The following is a 22,588-nucleotide window of genomic DNA, read 5'->3' as shown; positions in this document are numbered from 1 at the left end:
TGTTTTGTTCTGGCAGTAGCTTTTTATTTTTTAATTTATTTTCTTGGCTACACAGCACAGCCTGTGGGATCTTTGTCCCCCCCCCCCCCCCGCCCCCGGGGACTGAGCCTGCATCCCTTGCACTGGAAGCACTGAGTCTTAACCACTGGACCACCAGGGACTTTCCCATACACCCCTCACTAAAGGATTGGGAAAAGTGTTACCCAGGGCCATTGCTTTGCAAAACACTCTGCGTATTGTGGTTACTAGGAAGAGCGCCTTCTGGAGTTGCGCAGTGCACAATCTGTGCAACCTACCTTTAGCCAAGTGTTGCAGAGAGTCGCTGATTCTTTCATCTTGGTCTCATGATCTATTCCTGATCTCAAACTGCTCCACCTTTCAAGCCAGATTAGATTGGAATAATCACATTTTTGCATCAGTAGTGATGTTCAGATTACAGAGAATTCTCAGTCTACACTTGCTCAAACATCAGACCTAAAAACAGAATTTGTATTCATTTATTCGATAAATTTTCTACTGAGCTAAAAAGACTGGGCTTTCCTTGTGGCTCAGCTGGTAAAGAATCCACCTGCAGTGTGGGAGACCTGGGTTCAACCCCTGGGTTGGGAAGATCCCCTGGCAAAGGGAAAGGCTACCCACTCCAGTGTTCTGGCCTGGAGAATTCCATGGACTATACAGTTGCAAAGAGTCGGTTGCAAAGAGTCGGACATGACTGAGCGACTTTCACTCACTCACTCAGAAAGACTGATTTCAGCCTCAGTTTCTCCTGCTGTGGTGGGCTGCATTCACACAGATACCTGCCACAGCTCTGCAGTTTCAGGCACTCCCTAAAGTGCTTTCTACCTAGAAACAGCTTCTCTGTAGGCGTTATGTCCAATTCCCTAACGTGTTGACAAAAAGAGAACTTCCAGTGAGAAAGCGATGTGAACCGAGTCCTCAGCGCTCAGAAGCGGATGCTGGTCCTGGGCCTGTCTTGTCCATTCATTTCAGTGCGTTGATGTGCAGGCCGGTCAGCCACGTGGTGCGGTCCTGCGGTTCCCAGCAGGGCTGGTCCCTGGACGAGCCCGGAGGAGACCCGGCGATGGGGGCCAGCGGGAGACAGGTGAGTCACGGATGAGGGTGAGGAGGTGGCGGCCGGGGTGGCGCTGGGCAGAGCGCCCCGCGGGTGGGGCGGGGCCTGAGCGCTGACTCACGGGCGGTCTTTGTCAAGAGGGCCGGGGCGGAGGCGGAGCTTGCCCAGGGCAGGGAACCCACGCCCTGCGCAGGTTCCCTCCTGACCTACCACCCCCAATTTCCCACCAGATGCAGGTGCAGAGGATGCCCGGAGGCTGCCTCCCGGGCAGCGGGCGGGGACGGAGCCAGCGGCTGACCTCAGGGTGTGCGCCCTCCCCGGGCTCCTGATGGAGACCGGCCGTGGAGACGGGATCGGGGCTTTAGACGTGGACTCGCAGGGCGGGGCGGGCGGTCGGCAGGTTCCAGGATCCGGATGTTCTCCTGGAGCGGCTTTCATCCGTGCTCACCTATCTCACACTCACATTCACCCGGAACAGCAGTCACCACGTCTCTCTCCGCGTTTCAGCCCGACTGCCCGACCGGGCCTGAGTCAGGAAAGGGTGGGGGCGCTGAAATAGTCCCCTCTCCCAGCCTTTAGGGAAGAAAGTGAAAAAGGAAGCGGACAGGGGCTGGCTGGAAAAGAAGACTTTGCCTAGACTCGACCCACCTAGCCTGGTGGGTCAAGAAAAGGCTGCATCATTTTAAAAGGAGGAGGAGGAAGAAGGGGAGGGAAGGGGAGGGAGAGAAAGAAAGGAAGGCAAGAGGGAAGGAGGGAAGGAAGGAAGGGAAAACCCCTCTCCTCCTCGACCGTCAGTCACATGGGAACCCCAGCTCCATCGTGTCTCCCCGTGTGACCTTAGACAGGTTTCTTTACTCATCTGTGCCTTTACTCGCATTTGTTAAGACGGAGATCTTGAGGACCAGGAAGATACCTACCTCCTGGGATTCGGAGGCTCGACGGATTGAGTGCGGGAAAGCACAGACAGACGCCTGGCACGTGGCAGACCCGGTACTCGGCTTACAGCTTACAGACTGCCCGAAACCTCTTCTACGCCCCCACCCCCCGCCCCCAGAGGTCCTCTGCTTTTCCCTGCCTCCACCCCCCAACTATGACAGCGATCCTCACATCCCCTAAGGGGACCCTCCCTGCCCCACATCCTTGCTTGGCCAGAGCTTCCTCACCTGACCTCCACCCCTGTGCCCCATAGAGCAGTCCAGCCTCCAGGACGTGGATGGGGGTGGCCAGGCCGCCCGGCTGGAACTCAGCACTCGGTGCTCCCTCCCCTCCACCCGGGTCCCCCGTTTTGCCCTCACTCCCGTATCCGTTCCCCTTCTCCTGCCCCCCATGTCAGGTCAGGGTGACAACAAGTGTTGCTGAGTGGGCATTGAGTGGGCATTCGTTGCCTTCCCAGCTCTGTGCCCAGCACTCTCCTCCCCATCATCCTCAAATAGCCCCCATAACCGGGGGCTCCATTCTGGGGCGGTTCTCTCTCTTTGCCCCCCCCCAAAAACAGCTAAAGTTAACAGTGTGTTGCTGTGAAAATCAAAAGCAATAAGAACAGAGGAGACAGATGAGCATTTAATGGGGTGACCAACATCCCTGGATTTGCCCAAGATTAAGGGCTTTCCCGTGACACTTGCATGGCTAAGCCTGGGAGAATCCCTGGCAAATGGGGCTGGCTGGTCACTCCAACAGTCCGGTCATCCAGAAGCCCCCTGATGCTGCTGTAACAGTGGCTCCACAGCTTTGAAGTCACCATTTTGGGAGGGAACTTAACTCTTCTGAGCCTCGGTCTCCTCATCTGTAAAATGAGGATAGACTTCATAAGACCATCATTGGGAGGATGTTGGTGTGTCAACAGCAAGCCCCGGAGAGGCTCCAGGCTCCGCTTGCCAGCTGGGGATGTGGCCCCATCCCCGGCTGGCGGCTCATTCTGGCCACTCCAACCCCCCCAACCCCAGCTGCCTCACCCATCACATCAGATGGGCAGGGACGTAAATAAGTGACCTAATCTTGCCTTTCAAGGAAGACTAAGCCCTCAGGAGACACGGGTCGCCTCCCCTCTCCCACTTTCACCTGCCCCCGTCTTGCGTGTGTTTTCGTGCTGAGTCAGTTTGGTCGTGTCAGACTCTTTGCAACCCCGTGGACTGTAGCCTGCCAGGCTCTTCTGTCCATGCGATTCTCCAGGCAAGAATACTGGAGTGGGTTGCCATGCCCTCTTCCAGAGGATCTTCCTGACCCAGGGATCGAAACCGCATCTCTTGAGTCTCCTGCACTGGCAGGCGGGTTCTTTATAACTAGCACCACCTGGGAAGTCTCAGGAAAAAGGAAAGAAAAAGGAAAGAGTTGGCTCCAAATGAAGACTTTGCTTCCACTCCACTGACCACACCGTGCAGGCAAGGCTACAGTGTTGGCTTATTCTTTTTTTTTTTTTAAGGAAGAGATCAGAACCCACAACTCAGACTGTCTGGAAAACCCCAGGCCCTCCCATCCTTCACCGCAGACCAGGAAGTCTCGGCTGAACAGTGGAGCAGGGACTTTGTGGGAGGGGGGCAGGCAAAGGAGAGGGGTGCCAGCGGGGGCCTGGCCTCAGTGTGGCATCTGACACGCGAGGTGCCCAGAGATGTCTGCGGGCTGGGGTGGGCAGGCTGGGCCCCGCCCTTAGTGTGCAGAGGGCACGCCGCCCGGCATCTGCAGGACAGCATCCGGCCCCATCCTGCTTGCCGTGGCCTCCGAGCCCGGCTGTGTCCAGGGCATACTCCGCAGCACCCTGGACCCCGGCGTCCTTGCCCCTGATCTGAGGATGTGCTTCTCTCTCCCCCTCTGCAGGCCTTGGTTGTCTGACCCCACAAAGGAGCAACCGCCCTGGCTGTTGGTCTCCAAGGCCTCTATGTGAAGGTCGGTGGCTCAGATGTTGCTATTTTTTCACATTTATCAGAGACTGATGGCATGTGAGCCCATGGAGAATGCCGAGGTGGACCAAGCGGGCAGGCCCGGCTCAGCAGATAAACACATGCATGGCATTCCAGAGCCCTGAGGGCAGGCGCCCCTCCAAGCCCCCCTCCCAGCCCCCCTCCCACCCCCACCCCCAGCCTGGAGCGGCCTTGTCCACATTGTCGCCTTCAGGGGCTTTCTCAGAGATTCCCACCGCGGCGTGAGCGACAGGATCAGCAGAACTGAGGGCTCGCTGGCCTGGCAGCCTCCGCAGTCACCCCCAGCCGCTGCTGCTGGGCCACCCTCCCCCCTTGGCTCCCTTCACTGCCTGCGCGACAATAAAAGAACAGCTGGAGGCAGGGACTGGCTCTGGGTGTTCTGCCCAGGCACCTCAACCTGGCACTCCACCTGTCCCTCCCCCAGGAAAAGCCGTTGCTTTTGGAAGGGCTCCTGGGGTGCAGGAGGAGGGGCCAGTGGCAGGGATGGGGGCGCGGGGACCAGACTCTGGGGATGAAGTCCACGGTGTCCGACGCCTTGGATCTTCCAGCTCCCCGGAGTGCGTTCAACCCCCACCCCCCGCAAGGGAAACACAGTGTGGGGAGCGGGCAGCCCCCCGCTTCCTGGTGTGCAAACTAATGGCTCTAGGTTCAAGTCTCGCTCTACTCCAACTTGGAACAAGTCACTTCTCCCCTGGACTTGAGTTTCTTCACCCATAAAATTCAGGGCTGGGCTGGGCTGGATTTGGAAAGGTCCCTCAAGCTCCCCGATGCAGCCGTGGGGGCAGCACCTAGTCACGCACACCCCTCGAAGGAGCCTTGTCCCGCTTTCTGGTGGGGAACCGAGGCGGAGGGTGAGGGTGTGAGGCAAGAGTGTCTGTGTGATCCTCCCGGGAGAAGCATTCATCAGCGTCTCCCAGCTCATCCCTCGCTCACAGGCCTCGCCAGATCCTCTGGGTTTGGTTCCCAAGGTTCCATGTCTCCCCAGTACGCATCCTCGTTCCTGGGGACAGGGTGCCCCGGAGCACAGCTGCAACTCAGTGCCCATCGCCCCTTCCCCAGGAGCCACGGCTAGGAGCTGCCTGCCGGGTTGTCAGCTGTTGCTAAGCCCTGAGTTGCTCCTTGGGTTACAGAGCCGAGAGGACATGGAAATTGAAACAGGAGAAGAGCGAGCAGGGCCAAGAGGGCTCCCAGGGCTGTGATGGAAAGACAGCCCAGCCAGGGTGACCACATTATTTATGGGTTCTCTCGGGGGGACATATATGGTTAGGAAAAGAACCTCTTCGCATCACAAGACACAGCCCCGCTTTTCCGTGGCCCGCCCAGGCACCCCTGAGCTAACTCGAGATGGTTGCTGGCTCAGGAGGTACCTAGGCATCACATGTCAGCATCCCAGTCATCTTTCCCAAGCGCTTCACAGGATGCGGGGTACAGAGACATGGTGTTACTTGTAGCCCCAGGGAGGGAGGTGGGGCAACAGAGGGTCTTCCTTGGGCCACCCCGCCCCACCATGCAGCGAGCAGCTGGCATTCCCGGAGCGTCTGCCCAGAGAAGAGATTAGAGCAGCCAGGGTCTGGGATATTTTCAGAAACAAAGAGCATCAGCCCCCAGCCCCAAACCCAATGCCCTCCCAGCACTCCACAAATGACCAGCCTGGACATCGAGGAGGAGAGGGCCCCGGGGGGCAAGGCTTCGTTGGGGAGGAGGAGGAGGAAGGCTGGCCAGCTAGAAGGGATGAGCTGAGGCCGCAGCTAGCGCAGCCCGGCACTGAGGAGTCCTGGGGCAGCATGCCCGCCAGGGGCTGGGCCAGGCTTCAGCAGGTCAGATCGAGTGACTGCTTTCCTGGAAACCAGGCTTCTGGTTGGTTGTGACGGCCGATACAGCAGGCAGGAAGATGCTGCCCTGGCGTTCTCGGGAGAATCATTTGACATTGTCTTCAATGTCAAATAGGACAAGCTAACCGTTGAGGAAAAACAGAGCCGCCCTGTCTCAGTGGCTGCAGCCGCAAGCCCTACAGACACTTGGGTTACCCACGCGGGGTACAGCGGGCCCAGCGGTCTGATGAGGTGTGCCCCGGAGGCTGCAGGGTGGAAATCCAAAGGACACGCCACTGAACGAGGCCCCCGTGCGCCGGGCCTTCTCCCAGGGTCCCCAAGGGTCCAGGCCCTCCCTGCATGGCTGTGGCCCTGGTACCACATGGGCAGCCAGCTGTCCCCGGATGGGACTCAAGCCCCCGTCAGCCCAGCACTGCCACGTGCTGATGCAGTGGTATTCAAGGTGCGGCTAACAGGGGATGCTAGCCCAGAGCAGTTCGGGGTGATCAACCACTGGTCTCAGGAAGGCCCGAACAGGACCACGGTCTGCACCGGCCAACACGGCCATTAAGGCAGTGGCCTTGCAGCCCCACTCTTCAAAGCTTTGTGCTTGGGGGGTTGGGGCCACGGGCATCCTGCAAAGGGAAATGGTTTGGCAATCGTGGCTGAGAGCCAGGCCAGCCTGCCTCACGCTGACTTCTGACCTAATCAGGCTGCACTGTGAGTGGCTGATGTCACATTTCTTCTCGTCCACTCGAGGGCAACTCCCCTGGGACGTGCAACGCTCAGGCCCTCCATCGGGAGACCTGAATGCCCGACATTTCTGCCTGCCCCACGACAGCTGTGAACCCTCCCGCACAACGAATGGTTTTAGTTTTTCTCTGGTATCCCCTGTATATATGTGTGTGCACTCGGTTGTGTCCAGCTCTTTGCGATCCCATGAACTGTAGCCCACCAGGCTCCTCTCCATGGGGCTTTCCAGGCAAGAATGCTGGAGTGGGTGGCCGTTTCCTACTCCAGGGAATCTTTCGACCCAGGGATCAAACCTGCATCTCTTGTGTCTCCTGCGTTGGCAGGCAGATTCTTTACCACTGAGCCACCTGGGAAGTTCAAAAAAGCCACATCCCTACAGGCTACAGTCCATCAGATCGCAAGAATCGGACACGACTTAGCGATTAAACCACCACCCACCACCACAGGTTGGCCCGAACCGGGACCGAACCCAAGAACTGGATGTTATTTGCACCACTCTCTAACCAGCCAACAAGCCAACTCATCTGTAGGTATCCACAAGCTCTCAGCAGAGGGTGAGAGCAAGCCCTGAGTTCAGGAAGGCGAGATTCAGATGGCGCTGGGGGTGGAGCCACCCCATCCCCCATCCCCCCAGGGGTCCTGCCCCTGTGAGTGGCCCTGGGAACCTGGACACTCCGTCCGTTTCTCCTCAGGGTCTACTTCTGCCCCAGCCATGGACCCGGAAGCCAGGGGCTCCCACTCTTCTCTCTGATGCTGTCATCACCACCCACGCTCCCGAGAGAACTGACCGCACCGCAGAGGAGTTTGGGGATGACGGAGGGAGGGGGGAGACAAGGAGTCTGCAGAGACAGGACAGGAAAGTGGGGTACGGAGGTGAGCCAGAAGGGAGACCACAGCGCGGGAGGGAGCGGTGGAATACACAGAGCCAGATAAATCTCAATGTTAACAAAAAAAGATTTAGAAGAAAGCAGGAAAAGACTGAAAAATTGAAAGGAAAATATTAGACCAGTTGGAAACGAGGCAATACAGACAGTCCCCAACTTACGACGGTTCAACTTAATTTTTCCATTTGGTGATGGTGCATAAGCAGTATGAATTCAATAGAAACCGTACTCCAATGTTTGAATTTTGATGTTTTCCTCCATCCTGAATGGTCACTACTCCTTCTTTGCTGACCAGGGTCATTTTTTAATCCTATTTACATCCTTAGCAAAGATTGTATTAAAATTTGGCAGGTTAAGTATAGTATCATTTTTCCCTAATTGTTAATTGGCTGTTATTAGAAATTAATCAGAAGTTATTGCACTTTATACTTTTAACAAATGACTTCAAAACCCCTTGAGATTTCTCATCTGGGAAAAAAATGGACAGAATTTAAAAATCGCTTTTTAAATTAAAAATATTAAAATCGTTTAATATTTTTAAAGAATGCAGGTGTGAGGTTTTATATTTAACACATGCTACTTCCAGCAGAAAGAAAAAAAGAAAGAGGGAGGGAGAGAGAAAGGGAGGGAGGGAAACGAAGAGAAGATTGCAAGCGTGGAGACAGTCATGAGGATCTGGGTTTGATGTGGTCTGTCCACAGTGTAAGTCAATTGTTCTTTTACTCATTGTTAAAGTGTCCCTTGCACTTCCCAGGTGGCTCAGTTGTAAAGAATCCGCCTGCAATGCAGGAGACACGGGTTCAACCCCTGGGCTGGGAATATCCCTGGGAGGAGGGCATGGCCACCCACTCCAGTGTTCTTGCCTGAAGAATCCCTTGGACAGAGGAGCCTGGTGGGCTACAGTCCATGGCATCACAGACTCAGACACGACTGAGCGATTAAACAACAAACCAAGAATTGCTTATGGGGTAAAGTGTGCATGAGTTGATGTTCTTGCTTTGAGAGAAAGAAAGCAGCTCCTTCTAGCTTAAACACGAAGTAGGCATTTTTCTTAAGAAAATAGGTATCTTGACAAAGCAGAAATGGGGCCAGGCCTCTGAAAAGATGGAAGGTGGCCAGAACCACAGCAGGGCTTGTGTGTCCCTCACCTGAGTGTTGCACACTTGTGTGGCTCTCTGCACACTGACTGAGCTGTGTCTGCTCCCCAGGGTGTGCGGCAGAAGGCAGCAGAGCTCCAGAGTAGGTGTGTCAAGAAGCCCTCTCTTTTCTCCACTGCCCTCCCTCAACCCGCCCAGCCCAACCAGTCTGCAGCATCCTTGCGGAAGGGATTCTGACGGGCCCCGCTGGTCTCTGTCCCTGGTCCACCGGGTGGCCGGGAGGACTGGACAGGCTTATGTGGGGCAGACATGGCACCAGGAGCCCGACCTTGAAGCGTGGAAGGGCAGTGAGTGAGGGACTGTAGAGAGGGAGGTGAAGCTGAGGATGGCCTCTTGCTGGGATCCCCTGGAACCCGGGAGAAGACTTTGGAGCTCAGTGATGCTTCTGAGGTTAAAGGGCAAGGCAGGGCCCTGGGAACCTCTGCTTCCCCGGCAGTTGTGCAGGAGGGGACGCCAAGGGAGCCCACCCCACCCCCTCGGCAACCGTGGCTTTGCTGCTTTCTAACCAGGAGGCTTGGATCCCAGAAGAAGCCTCACCCAGGTCAACAGGGGACACACACGAGATGACTCATCACAGTCAACCCCTTACTGGGGGGCTGGAGACAAAGTGGGGAGACCGTCTCTAGGGAAATGGACTGAGAAACTTGGGGGACAATCCTGTGAAAGACAACATGCAGCTTAGGATGTGAACTAAGTGTACAGCCCGGAGAGGCCTGGAGACACGCTTTTAATGATCAAAAAGGTAAGCATCAGAACACTATCTGCCATATGAAGACAATTACATCCGTTTTAAAGACGCACATATGTACCGACGACTGTGTGTTTTGTACACGTGTGCACTGTGCGTGTGCTCAGTCGTGTCCGACTCTTTGCAACCCCATGGGCTGTGGCCCCCCAGGCTCCTCCGTCCATGGGATACTCCAGGCAAGAACACTGGAGTGGGTTGCCATTTCCCCCTCCAGGGGATCTTCCTGACCCAGGGATCCAACCTGCATCTCCTTCATCTCCTGCAGGCAGATTCTTTACTGCCAAGTCACTGGGGAAGCCCTTACATACATGTGCATACCTACACGTCCAAAGCATAAACCAAGCCATTTAGGGTCGTTGTCTGTGGATAGGAGAGTGGGAGTCGTGGATCAGATGAGGAGAATGTATGAAATAAAGCAAGACAGAGGCCTTGCCCAGACGTGTGGGGTAGGGGGTCACAGACAGAGTAGGTTTGAGTCTAATCTCTGCATCTATCCGAGTTTACAAAGAAGAACCAAAAAAAATTTTTGAAGCCGAGTCGATTCACTCCTGCAGCAGTATGTGGATGAGATATCACTCCCTCCTACCCACACTGCCTACCCCTGCCTGGGTTTCTGTCCCTTGTGGGGCGGGTCTATCCCCTACTGCCATCAACTTTGTGAGCTCCCCATATCTTTCCAATAATAACCTGTTTTTCTCCATCAGGGCAGCAGAATCAGCTTCTGTTGCTTAAGAACCCAATATGTCCTCAGAGAGTGGGTCCCTGAAGGAGGGTGAAGAGCCTGCCCAGGGAACAGACTTCTGGGCTGGAGAGTCTGGGCCACTCACGACCACATCCAGCATCTAAGCTGCTCTGTCTCCAGGACCCAACAAGGGCCATTCTGCGGGAGAGACAAGAACACAGAGGCCACGTTTCCTGGGATGTCCACATCGCCCACTCCTAGCAGGGCGCCTGCCCACGGTTAGGTTGTTAATAGCCTTGTGAACTGGAGACCTCATGAATGAAAGACCAGCGAGTGAGTTTACGACAGCTGCTATGGTCAACTTGCTGGTTTACAGAATCTCGGTTCCGCCGGCCAGATGCTGTTGTGCTATTGACCTTGACGAAACACACGGCGAGCTGCAGGTGACCTTGACGAAACACACGGCGAGCTGCAGGCCTTCGGTGCATATCTTTGATGGACCAAATCTCTGTGGATTGGCTCCCTCCAGGGTCAGCTTCTTGGGCGGCTGTCCCGTTGCAGTCACACAGCCCTGCAGGCTCCAAGGTCTCTGCACTTGGTAACACTCTGCCTTCACCGTCTTGAAATTCCTTTATGGCATTTCAACAGGGGCCCCCGCATTTTCCTTGTGTGTGGGGTCCTGGCCAGCCCCAGCTTCGATCACGCAGGGCTCACCTACAGGAAATGCAAAAGAGCTGAAATCTCACCGTTGAGCTGCAGGACGGCCCCACGTTCACAAGGATGACTTCCAGTGGCCAGGGAATTTCTATGGCAAGGACAGTGCCCTTCAGACCACGGGCCTTTCCTTTTCACTCCTGCAAGTCTACCAAGCCCTCAGCTGGGAATACGTAACCAGTCCTGCGGAGAGCAAACCTGGTGGAAATCTGGGGGCACGGACTGCATGCATGAAGATAATTTCAGCGCAGTCTCCCTCTGCAACATGGCTTGCAATGGTCATTGGGTTTCTGCGGACATTTTCCATTCCCTTTTCTGGAAGAGAGCTGGTAGGATGTTTTGGAAAGAACTTGGGTCTGGGAGTCTGGAGGAACTCAAATGTGAATTGTCCCTTTTCATTGAGTGCGTGTTACTTGATTTTGGGGCATGTTAAAATTTCATCTTTAAAGTAGGAATAATCATAAAAGTGTGGGGAGAATTAATTAAAGACTTTTTTAAGACAGGGAGGGAGGAAGGGAGGAAGCAAAGGCGGGAAGAAGGGAGGAGGGAGGGAGAGGGGGAGGAAGGGAGCAGGGAGGAGGGGAGCACCTTCGGAGCACCCAGCGTCGTCTCTCAAGTGTGGTCAGAATTGGGAGCTTCCCACTTCTGCCTCCTTTTACTCTCGTTCCAAAAGGCAGCTCTCTGGGGTCCTCTGGGTTTCACATCATTTTTCCTCTAGTCCCCAAACGCCTTAAATCCATTCTTGGACAGCCTCTAAAACTATGCAGGACATGGGATACTCTCATTTGACCAGAATCCCCTTTTCTTGGCCCATATTCCAACCCTACCCACACATTCAAGAGAAGTTTTCTGACTTATGACTCTGCCTGTGTGCTGAACTCATTTTTGCCAACATCCCCAGTTATTCTTTCTCATCTCTACCCTCCCCAAATAACCCTGTCCCACCACACCACTCCCCAGGCCACACCTCCTTTAATCCTCTCCTGGGTGGCAAGAACAGGCTCTCATTTCCTGACCTCCCTGCCACCTGCCTGGAAAACACCAGCCTTGGAAAAGCACCGGGGATGGAGTGATAAGCACAGTCTGATAGCAGCCCCCCGCTCACCTGCGTTCAGGGGGCAAGCAGAAAACGCTGCTCTGTATGGAGCAAACACGTCTTGGTTTTGAATTCCTACTTGGCATTGACCTGGATCCTATCACCTTGTCATACATCCTTTGCTCTAAAGAGAAAAGTCACAACATCCACCCACCTCCCCGGGGCCTCGGAGAACAACCAGTAAATTGTTAGGCGTGAATGGTGCTCTTTTTATTATGTATTCACTCTTCCAAGAAAAACCAGTTATGCTATCATGAGCTGCCCTCTTACAAGCAATTTAAAAAGGAGGCAGTACAGGGAAGTAGCGATAAGAAGGAATTTCTAAACGAGAAAAAAATACATGATTAAGTTCATACCCAGTTTAAAATTTCACATACTCTTGAGCACAACGAAATTCAACCCATTCCCAAAGATACGCGAATCCTGTGAAATAAACGTGGTCTACAAGGAAGGAGGAGACAATGGATTTCCAGTTAATACAATGTCAAAGGCTGCTTTTGCTGAAGGGTAAAACCGACTCTGGAGTATTATTTCAGTTTCCAGAAGTCGGTAACCAGGGTCCCCAGGAACATGCTGTCCAAGTGAGGACACCCCTCAGTGTGGAAATAGACAGTTATGATGGGTGGGGGTGCGGGGGTGCTCTGTGCATCTATTAAAAACTGTTTCACGGATCACTCAGTTTCTTTTCTCCCCAGTTAAGTACCAGCAGCTGTGATGGCTGGTGAAGCACATATTCAATCAAAAAACCAGGTTGGGCCTTGAAAAAGTCAAACACCAAAGGCCATTTTTCCACTTTTCTTCTTTAACACACTAATTTCTGTTTTCTGTCCCCACTGGTTTTTGAGTGTGAGCTTCCGTGCGTAGGGGAGAATCTGAAGGTACCTGCCTGGGCAGACAGCTGGGGCCTTAATATCTCAGCAGTGGAGTGCCGAGGCTGAGAAAAAACAAACGTGGGGTGCAGGCAAATGGGTTATTAATGCACAGTGTTTGCTTTGCACTTTAGAAGTTACAGAGCACATAAATCATTTCATCTTATTCTTTATTCTGTGGTTTTTAAACCTTTTGGACCTTTATACCTCATGACCCAGCATATATATCACACACACACCCACACACACACCCATGCATACACACACGCAAACACACACGTACGCAAAGCACGCACACACATCTGCACGCACACACACACTCAAATAGTACTCTAAGCAATGCACTGTTACTTTCTATTTTATCCATTTGATTTTTTTTTTAATGCTGGCACAACCTCCTAAGGGCTTCCCAGGCCTTAGTGGTAAAGAACCCGCCTGCCAATGCAGGAGATACAAGAGACACGAGTTCAGTCCCTGGGTTGGGAAGATCCTCTGGAGGAGGGCATGGCAACCCACTCCAGTATTCTTGCCTGGGAAACCCCATGGGCAGAGGAGGCTGGTGGGCTACAGCCCATGGGGTCAGAGTCGGACACGGCTAAAGTGATTCAGCAGCCATGCATCCACGGTCTTTTGAACTAGTTTCACAGCCCGCTGATGGCTGCTTCTGGTCAGAGCTGACTGCCTTCTGCTGTCCTGCACTCCTCTCCACGCCTTTTTCTACCCTGTTTCCTGAACTCTCAGGGCTACAAGCCTAGAAACTGGTCTCCCTGAAGTACCTGGCCAAGGTGATTGCTGTCTACTTTTGGCCAACGTCAGGCCCCGGAGCAAGACTTGGATGGTGGAGGGCGACAGTGGAGGGCTTCCCCAGCGGTGGTCACACGGGGCTTTGGTGCAAGGCCCCCCAATTTCGATTCTCCTCATCTTTCCTCTGGTCTTCAAAGCAACTCATTCCCAGTTTACATGCCCTTTTGCTTCAAATATCAGCTGCCGCTTCCTGACTGAAGTTCAGCTGATAGAGATAGATACTGGAAATCCCCCTTCTGTTTGCAGAAATCAACATCTAAGAAGCTCAAATGACTGGTTCAGATCACAGAGTCCTAAGTGGCAAGTCCCCAACAAGCCTGCTTTTTTCCTTTGGCCATACGGCGCAGCATGTGGGATCCTCCCCAACCCGGGATCGAACCCGTGTCCCCTGCACTGGGAGCACAGACTCCTAACCACTCGACCACCCAGGAGTCCCCACACACCCTCCTGATGACAGACTCAGTTATCTTCTTCACCACCCCACAGCTGTGTGTGTGTCGTATAAAGCTGTTGGAAGTGTTGTTTATGCACTTCCTAAATACCTAAAATTCTTTTAAATTTTCTCAAATTTTCCTCCTTTTTATCAATTAAGTGTCTTTCTTTTGTGCCTATATCAACCTACTCTGCGCTTTCCTTTCTGTGAATTGCTACATTGAGAGTCATTGGAAACTACTAACGGATATGATTATTCTCCTGTTGCTTACATGTACATCTTTTTCTCCAAACCAGGCTGTAAGTGCCTTGAAGTCAGGAATTCTATCAGAACTTTCTTGTGACCTCCCTCGAACGGTTCTTAAGATTTGTTTTCTATCTCAAGCAAGAGATACTCGGCAAATATGGTACGATTAACACACTGTGCCTGGCCACAATTAATACATTACTCAGCTGCCGTTTTGCCAAAGTTCACAGGTTGTAAACAAGATAGGGACTTCCCTGGCAGTGCAGTGGTTAAGACTCTGTGCTCTCACTGTTTAGGGACCATGGGTTCTGCCCCTGCTCAGGGAACTAGAACCCCACGTGCAGAACAACACCTAAAGATCAGTCTGTTCATACCTTCCCAACTGTCTAGGTAAGAAGACATTCTCTGGAAGGCAGTTTGGAGAAAGGAATTGTATTCAAGAGATAAAATTCAAGGGTCCTTTTCCCAAAATGAAAACAGGATGTGGTGAACCAGGAAAAGAAGGGGCGCGCATGTCACTCTGGCAGCGAAGAGGGCAAATTATGCTTATTGGACGTCAGCTATTTTTACTAAACTCTATTTTTTCCCTTCATTTGACTCCCTCAACTGCTTATCATGTTTATATTTTTCTATTTTATAAAGAAACCTCCAGTGCTTTGTGATGTGAGGCAGGTTGGAGCCTTTCAGTACTTCTGCTTACACCCACGCTGCACTTGAGTCAGAGTCTGGAAAGCACTGCCGGCCACCTGGGGTTGAGTTTGGACCAGCCACCTAAGTCTAACGTTGATGCTTTTTAGAAAAACTTTTTGTCTTTTATTTGTATTTACTTATTTTGGCTGTACTGGGTCTTCACTGCTGTTTCAGGCTCTCTCTAGGTGCGGCGAGCGGGGGATACCTCCTGGTTGCAGCGGCTTCTCTCGTGGATCACCAGCTTTAGGCAAACGCGCTTCAGTAGCTGCAGCGTGAAGGCTCAGCAGCTGCAGCGTGAAGGCTCAGTAGCTGCTGCATGAAGGCTCAGCAGCTGCAGCGTGAAGGCTCAGCAGCTGCAGTGTGAAGGTTCAGTAACTGCAGCGTGAAGGCTCAGCAGCTGCAGCGTGAAGGCTCAGTAGTTGGGACACACGGGCTTAGCTGCTCCACAGCATGTGGAATCTTCCCAGATGAGGGATCAAACCCATGTCCCCTGCACTGGCAGGCAGATTCTTAACCACTAAACCACCAGGAAAGTCGGTAAAGTTGATGCCTTAAACCACTGGTTCTCCAAGTACGGTTGCCAGGCTAACAGCATTAGTACCACCCGGGAACTTGTTCGACACGCCCTCAGGCTCCGCCCCTGGTCTGAATTGAAAAGTTGGGGTGGGGCCCAGCAGGTGACGCTGGTACAGGTAAGAGGCAGGGGACGTTGCTTTAGATGTTTGACCCGAACCGGAAGCCCTCCCCACACCCAGTACCCACGGCCCCTTCATCCACTGTCGTCAAGGCTGCACCGACCGTGGGAGACTTCAGCACTGGAGAGGGGTAGGTTCAACTCCGCTCCCCAACACTTAGCGCGACCTTGTCCAGGCCTGGACACCAGGATACCAGGCCTGGACACCTGGACACCAGGCCTGTCCCATCTGTAAACCAGAAACCACTCAGCTGCCCAGCTGGGCTGTTACAGAAGTTACCAGCGCCTGAGCAGTCATCACCTTCGTGTTCTAACACCTCTCCGTGGCCACAGGAAGGCAGGCACAGATTTCCAGTTACTCAGCTTGTACTTTCTCTCCCTGAGAATTGCAATCCATCTCAGTTGACAAGGGAGTCAAAACTCAAAGTCATGATAAACCTGGAAAAAACACAAAGAGCACAGTGAAGAAAGCGAAGACGAAAAGAAGGGAAGGCACAGGGAGGCCCGAAGTCAAAGTGTTCAGTCGCTCTGTCGTGTCTGACTCTTTGTGAGCCCACGGACTGTAGCCCACCAGGCTCCTCTGTCCATGGGATTCTCCAAGCAAGTAGCCATTCCCTTCTTCAGAGGATCTTCCCAGCCCCAGGATCAAACCCAGGTCTCCTGCATTGCAGGCAGATTCTTCACCATCTGAGCCACCAGGGCAGTCCAAGAAGGGATGAAAGGAATGCTCGAGGGCAAAAGAAACAAGGAAAAGAAGTTGGGACAAATAAAGACGGGAAAACATGAATAGGAAGTGGATGGAGAATAAAGTTAAAAAGTAGGAAAAGGAAAGAAGAAAAGGATGAGAAGCAGAAAGGCAGCAGAGGAAGGGCAGGGGCTCAAACACTCAAGTCTGAGGCTTGCAGCCCTCCCAGCAGGAGACTGTCTAATTACCCCATTTCCTCCAAGCTGCTTCTCTGGCTGCAAAGTGGTCTTGGGTCTGGAAAAAGCCCTAAGCATCTTAGGTGCGTCTGTTCCGCCTAATCCCTGACAATGCGGGGCTGTGTTCCTGCGGACACGGGGCGCAGGCTCTGCCAGCCGCAGTGCTTGGGGCCTTCGGGTCTCTGACTGGGGTGCCCGGGAGCGGGGGTGTCAGGGGGCCGAGAAGCACCCAGATCCGGGCAGGAGCAGGAAAACGGCTTCTTCCTCTCCCGATTTAAAGGCAGGAAATCAGTGTGTCTGATCTCTTGCTGTTTCCACTCCTCAGTTAACTTCCTCGCTGAGCTCTTCCTCTCTAAGCCGGCTTTGTCTGGATGGGCCAGCATCCAATTCTTTCAAATGAAAAGAAAGCAGAGGGAGACAGGAAAAGAGAAGAGAGGAGGGGAGGGAGAGCAGCAGATGGGAGAAGGGAGGAAGCAGAAACGGAGAGACGGTCCTTGCTTCCTCTCTGACCCAAGTCCATGTGGAAGCAGAGTGTTTCCGCTGATGACATCAGGCACACGAACACCGTTTCCCTTCTTTCTTTCTCTCCTGTTGCCTTCCTGCCTCCCTCTGTCTCTCCCTCTTCCTTTCTTTCACTCTTTTTGAAAGACTTCTGAGAGTCTCATGAGGGAAAACAGCTGAGCCACCAGGAGAAGGACCACCCTGTGTGGGAATCACACAAGGAATCAGGAGAAACCACGGCCTTGCCTGAGTCAGTGTAACGGGAATCATGTCTGCACTTGGGAAAAGACAGCTATGGAAAGAAAAGCCTTTGCAACAAATCCATTCATTCCGGTGAATTTTTCAAATTGCGGTGCTGGAGAAAACTCTTAGGAGGCCCCTTGGACAGCAAGGAGATCAGTCCATCCTAAAGGAAATCAACCCTCAATATCCATTGGAAGGACTGATGCTGAAGCTAAAACTCCAATACGCTGGCCACCTGGTGTGAAGAGCCGACTCTTTGGAAAAGACTGATGCTGGGAAAGATTGAGGGCAGGAGGAGAAGGGGATGACAGAGGATAAGATGGTTGGATGGCATCACCGACTCAATGGGCATGAGTTTGAGCAAACTCCAGGAGATAGTGAAGGACGGGAAAGCCTGGCTTGCTGCAGTTTATGGGGTCGCAGAGTCGGACATGATTTAATGACTGAACAACGACGCCATTCATTCCAGTGGCCTGCTCCAGCCTGTCTTCCTACCCACCCCCAGCAACTAGAGGATTCTCCAGGCCCCCGTCCACACAGCGATCGGTCTGACTTACCTGCCACCGACGTGACTTACAGAGAAAGTTTGTCAAAGAATCAGGAAGAGAGAGGAAAACACAATATGAACGCTGCACGTACAGTACGGGCGAGGCGGGTCGGCAAGACCAGCCCGGAACAGGAAGTGAGTGGCAAAACGAGGCTGCCTGACTCCGTTTGGGGCATTTGTGGTGATGGTTTCATTTGCTCGTTTCATTTTGGGAGTGAAAGGGTCTCCAGAGCACCCTGAGCTTTAAAAATGGCCCAAGCATTATGAGATGGGACGAGGCATTATGGGACGGGACGAGGGGGCTGCACCAAGAGGTGGCCTTAGTCGCCCATGCCCACCCCTCTCGGGAGAGAACGCTTCCTTTGTCATTCAGCTGGGCTAAGCAGGCTGCCCTGGGAATTTCATCCTGGCGCCTTCTCCATCGCCAGCATGATGCCTGAGTGGCGGCGCCTTGCATGAGGCTGGCGAGCAGAGCATCTTTTGCTTTGCCCTGAAGCAGAACTCAGCCACTGCAGCAACAAGCTGCCGGGGAAACGGAACTTCCACACTTTCTGTTTAAATCTCTCTGAGGAAAGATGTTTACAAATAACACCAGACTGGTATGAGTCACTCAGAACAGAGCAGTCTCAGTTCCTTTTGAGAGAGAAACAAGTACCACCCCTGTCACTGGGATGGGCTGGAGTGTCTGCCCCTTGGGCGTCAGTGGGGTCTACCCTCCCTTCATCTCACCACCTCTGCAAGGAATAACTCCCTTGGCAGAGGGCGAATTCCAGCCCCTCGGCCCCAGGCCAGCTCTCCCACACCCCTCCCTCCACCTAACTCTCCGCATGTCCAGCTCGGCACCGAACGCCTGCACCTCCAGCCAAGGGAAGCAGTGAATTATTTTCTCCTTCAAGAAACAAAACAGACTTTGCTGCTCCTCTTCCTTTAGAGCAGAAAATCCAGAGTTACTAGATAACCCCAAGAAGCACAGTGTAAATTATTGACAGTTTCCCCAGGAAGACAGAAAGTAGAATCACCCAAAACCAATGGAATTATTTTGTTCAAAGACCAGCTCTAAAATCATGAACCCAGGATGGAAGTTTACATGTGCTGTGCTCAGTCGCTCGGTCGTGCCCGACTCTTTGCAAGCCCAAGGACTGTAGCCCACCAGGCTACAGTGTCCTCTGTCCATGGGATTCTCCAGGCAAGGATACTGGAGTGGGTTGCCATTCCCTTCTTCAGGGGATCTTCCCGACTCTGGGATCAAACCCACGTCTCCCGCATTGCAGACGGCTTCTTTACCATCTGAGCCACGAGGGAAGCCCAGAACTTCACGTATTCCCAGACATGGGGCAGCCCAAACCCGGCTAGTAAATACCCACTTCCAGAAGGGTGAGCCTTCCATTGGCAGGAAATTGTGTTTCTTGGAAGAAGAATCTTTGTTAGGGAAAGTTGTGGGTCTAAGGCGAGGTTCCCAGGCCTGGTCTGAGGTCATTCATGCCTTGGGAGCCCCATCTTGTTCCAAGACCACCCAAAGCCACAGAAGGACCCAGAAGCTTGAGGGTTTGCAAAGGCCCCAGGCACATGCTTGCAAACACTGACAGCATCTTTCTCATACCGCTTCTCCATTGGACAAAACTACAGTTTAAAAGTCATGATTGTGCTTTTATAAGTACAAATATATATATATACACACACACACACACACACACACACACATATATATACACACACGTGTGCATGCATGCTGTCTCTCAATGATGTCTCTTGGCGACCCCATGGACTTAGCCCACCAAGCTCCTCTGTCCATGGAATTCTCCAAGCAAGAGTACTGGAGTGGATTGCCATTCCCTTCTCCAGAAGATCTTCTCAACCCAGGGATCGAACCCAGGTCTCCTGCATTGCAGGCGGATTCTTTACCGTCTGAGTCACCAGGGAGTTTGGCTCCCTCCAAAACTCCCAGCCTCTCTGTGCATGAAATCCCTGGTCCCTGTCACTCTCACCCGCCCCGGGCCTCATATCGCACCGGTAGGCAACTCAGGCTGTCCCTGCCACACCCCGGGCATGCGTTCCTCAAGAACTGACAAGCCCGAGGTGGGTGGGACTCCACTCAACACAGGACAGAAAGATTCCCAGGTCCTCCTAGTCTGTGGGAGAAAGCTGGTCCCACACGGGGAGTTCTGCTCCAGCTCTCCGAGGGTGAAGCTTTCTCCCGCATGCAGACGTGTCTGTACTCTCCCACTTGTTCAGTCATTCAGTCAGGTTCGGCACTGTGTGACCCCATGGAGCGCAGCACGCCAGGCCTCCCTGTCCTTCACCATCTCCCGGAGTTCGCTCAAACCCATGTCTACTGAGTCAGTGATGCCATCCAGCCATCTCATCCTCTGTAATCCCCTTCTCCTCCAGTCCTCAATCTTTCCCAGCATCAGATCAGATCAGATCAGTTGCTCAGTTGTGTCCGACTCTTTGCGACCCCGTGAATCGCAGCACGCCAGGCCTCCCTGTCCGTCACCAACTCCCGGAGTTCACTCAGACTCACGTCCATCGAGTCAGTAATACCATCCAGCCATCTCATCCTCTGTCGTCCCCTTCTCCTCCTGCCCCCAATCCCTCCCAGCATCAGAGTCTTTTCCAATGAGTCAACTCTTCGCATGAGGTGGCCAAAGTATTGGAGTTTCTGCTTTAGCATCATTCCTTCCAAAGAAATCCCAGGGCTGATCTCCTTCAGAATGGACTGGTTGGATCTCCTTGCAGTCCAAGGGACTCTCAAGAGTCTTCTCCAACACCACAGTTCAAAAGCATCAATTCTTTGGCGTTCAGCCTTCTTCACAGTCCAACTCTCACATCCATACATGACCACAGGAAAAACCATAGCCTTGACTAGATGGACCTTTGTTGGCAAAGTAATGTCTCTGCTTTTGAATATGCTATCTAGGTGGGCCATAACTTTCCTTCCAAGAAGTAAGCGTCTTTTAATTTCATGGCTTCAGTCACCATCTGCAGTGATTTTGGAGCCCCCCCCCCAAAAAAAGACTGACGCTGTTTCCACTGTTTCCCCATCTATTTCCCATGAAGTGATGGGACCGGATGCCATGATCTTCATTTTCTGAATGTTGAGCTTTAAGCCAACTTTTTCACTCTCCACTTTCACTTTCATCAAGAGGCTTTTGAGTTCCTCTTCACTTTCTGCCATAAGGGTGGTGTCATCTGCATACCTGAGGTTATTGATATTTCTCCCGGCAATCTTGATTCCAGCTTGTGCTTCTTCCAGTCCAGCGTTTCTCATGATGTACTCTGCATATAAGTTAAATAAGCAGGGTGACAATATACAGCCTTGACGTACTCCGTTTCCTATTTGGAACCAGTCTGTTGTTCCATGTCCAGTTCTAACTGTTGCTTCCTGACCTGCATACAGATTTCTCAAGAGGCAGGTCAGGTGGTCTGGTATTCCCATCTCTTTCAGAATTTTCCACAGTTTATTGTGATCCACACAGTCAAAGGCTTTGGCATAGTCAATAAAGCAGAAATAGATGTTTTTCTGGAACTCTCTTGCTTTTTCTATGATCCAGCGGATGTTGGCGATTTGATCTCTGGTTCCTCTGCCTTTTCTAAAACCAGCTTGAACATCAGGAAGTTCACGATTCATGTATTGCTGAAGCCTGGCTTGGAGAATTCTGAGCATGACCTTACTAGCGTGTGAGATGAGTGCAATTGTGCAGTAGTTTGAGCATTCTTTGGCATTGCCTTTCTTTGGGATTGGAATGAAAACTGCCCTTTCCAATCCTGTGGCCACTGCTGAGTTTTCCAAATTTGCTGGCATATTGAGTGCAGCACTTTCACAGCATCGTCTTTCAGGATTTGGAATAGGGCAACTGGAATTCTATCACCTCCACTAGCTTTGTTTGTAGTGATGCTTTCTAAGGCCCACTTGACTTTATATTCCAGGATGTCTGGCTCTAGGTCAGTGAGAGCATCAGGGTCTTTTCAAATGAGTTAGTTCTTCGCATCAGGTGACCGAAGTATTGGAGCTTCAGCATCAGTTCTTCTAATGAGTATTCAGGGTTGATTTCCTTTAGGACTGACTGGTTTGATCCCCTTGCAGTCCAAGGGCTTATTTATTGCATCACTATTTTCATCAGTGAGGACTCACTGACACTCATTTTCCACTTCGGGTTAGAAAATGGACTTTGCTTTGTTGCTCAAATTGTTCCTGCTTTGGCCACTGGAGGCTCTCTGAGCTGTCCCCTGGGCTCCCTGACAAAGCCCAGGTGAGCACGCCTTACTCTCTGGCACCATGAGATGCTCCAGGCTCATTTCCTGCCCTGGCCTGAATCCTCCAAGGAGCTCTGCCTCTTTTACTGGAGAAGTGTGGTGAGAACTCAAGATCCAGAATGAGGTGTGCACTCTGGTACCACGGTACCATTTTCTTTTTCCTTTTTTTTAAGGCCCTGTTAACTGACAGAGGGCCTTCCCTGGTGGCTCAGATGGTAAAGAATCCACCTGCAATGCAGGAGGCCTGGGTTTGATCCCTGGGTCGAGAAGATTTCTTGGAGGAGGGCATGGCAACCCACTCCAGTGTTCTTGCCTGGAGAATCCCCATGGGCAGAGGAGGCTGGTGGGCTCACTCTCTTTAACTGACAGAAAGAATAAATCTGTGGGTATAGAACCCTCATATATGCAAATATTAATACCTAGAAACACTGAATATGAATACGTGTTCCACCCAGTCGTCCCTCCTCACCCCCTGCTTCAACCACTGATGTGTTTACTGTCTCTCTAATTTTGCTTCTTACAGACGTCATACAACTGGGATTTAACAGCATGTC

General features: G+C 52.5%; 2 long non-coding RNA genes across 2 annotated transcripts; one reads left to right on the top strand and one right to left on the bottom strand.

The window, feature by feature from the left end:
• Positions 1 to 1,135: 1,135 nt before the first annotated feature.
• On the top strand, positions 1,136 to 4,347 carry LOC112443802 (uncharacterized). The gene is made up of 2 exons (XR_003032198.2): positions 1,136 to 1,728; positions 1,958 to 4,347. It is a non-coding gene; the product is annotated as an uncharacterized lncRNA (long non-coding RNA).
• On the bottom strand, positions 2,620 to 6,057 carry LOC104969889 (uncharacterized). The gene is made up of 2 exons (XR_814995.3): positions 3,131 to 6,057; positions 2,620 to 2,855 (listed from the first exon to the last, which is right to left on the bottom strand). It is a non-coding gene; the product is annotated as an uncharacterized lncRNA (long non-coding RNA).
• Between the last annotated feature and the right edge of the window lie 16,531 nt (positions 6,058 to 22,588).

The sequence above is a fragment of the Bos taurus genome, chromosome 23 (assembly GCF_002263795.3).
Source record: "Bos taurus isolate L1 Dominette 01449 registration number 42190680 breed Hereford chromosome 23, ARS-UCD2.0, whole genome shotgun sequence".
NCBI lineage: Eukaryota > Metazoa > Chordata > Mammalia > Artiodactyla > Bovidae > Bos > Bos taurus.
The sequence above is the reverse complement of the archived record's forward strand: the minus strand, read 5'-3'. Positions and strand labels throughout refer to the sequence as shown.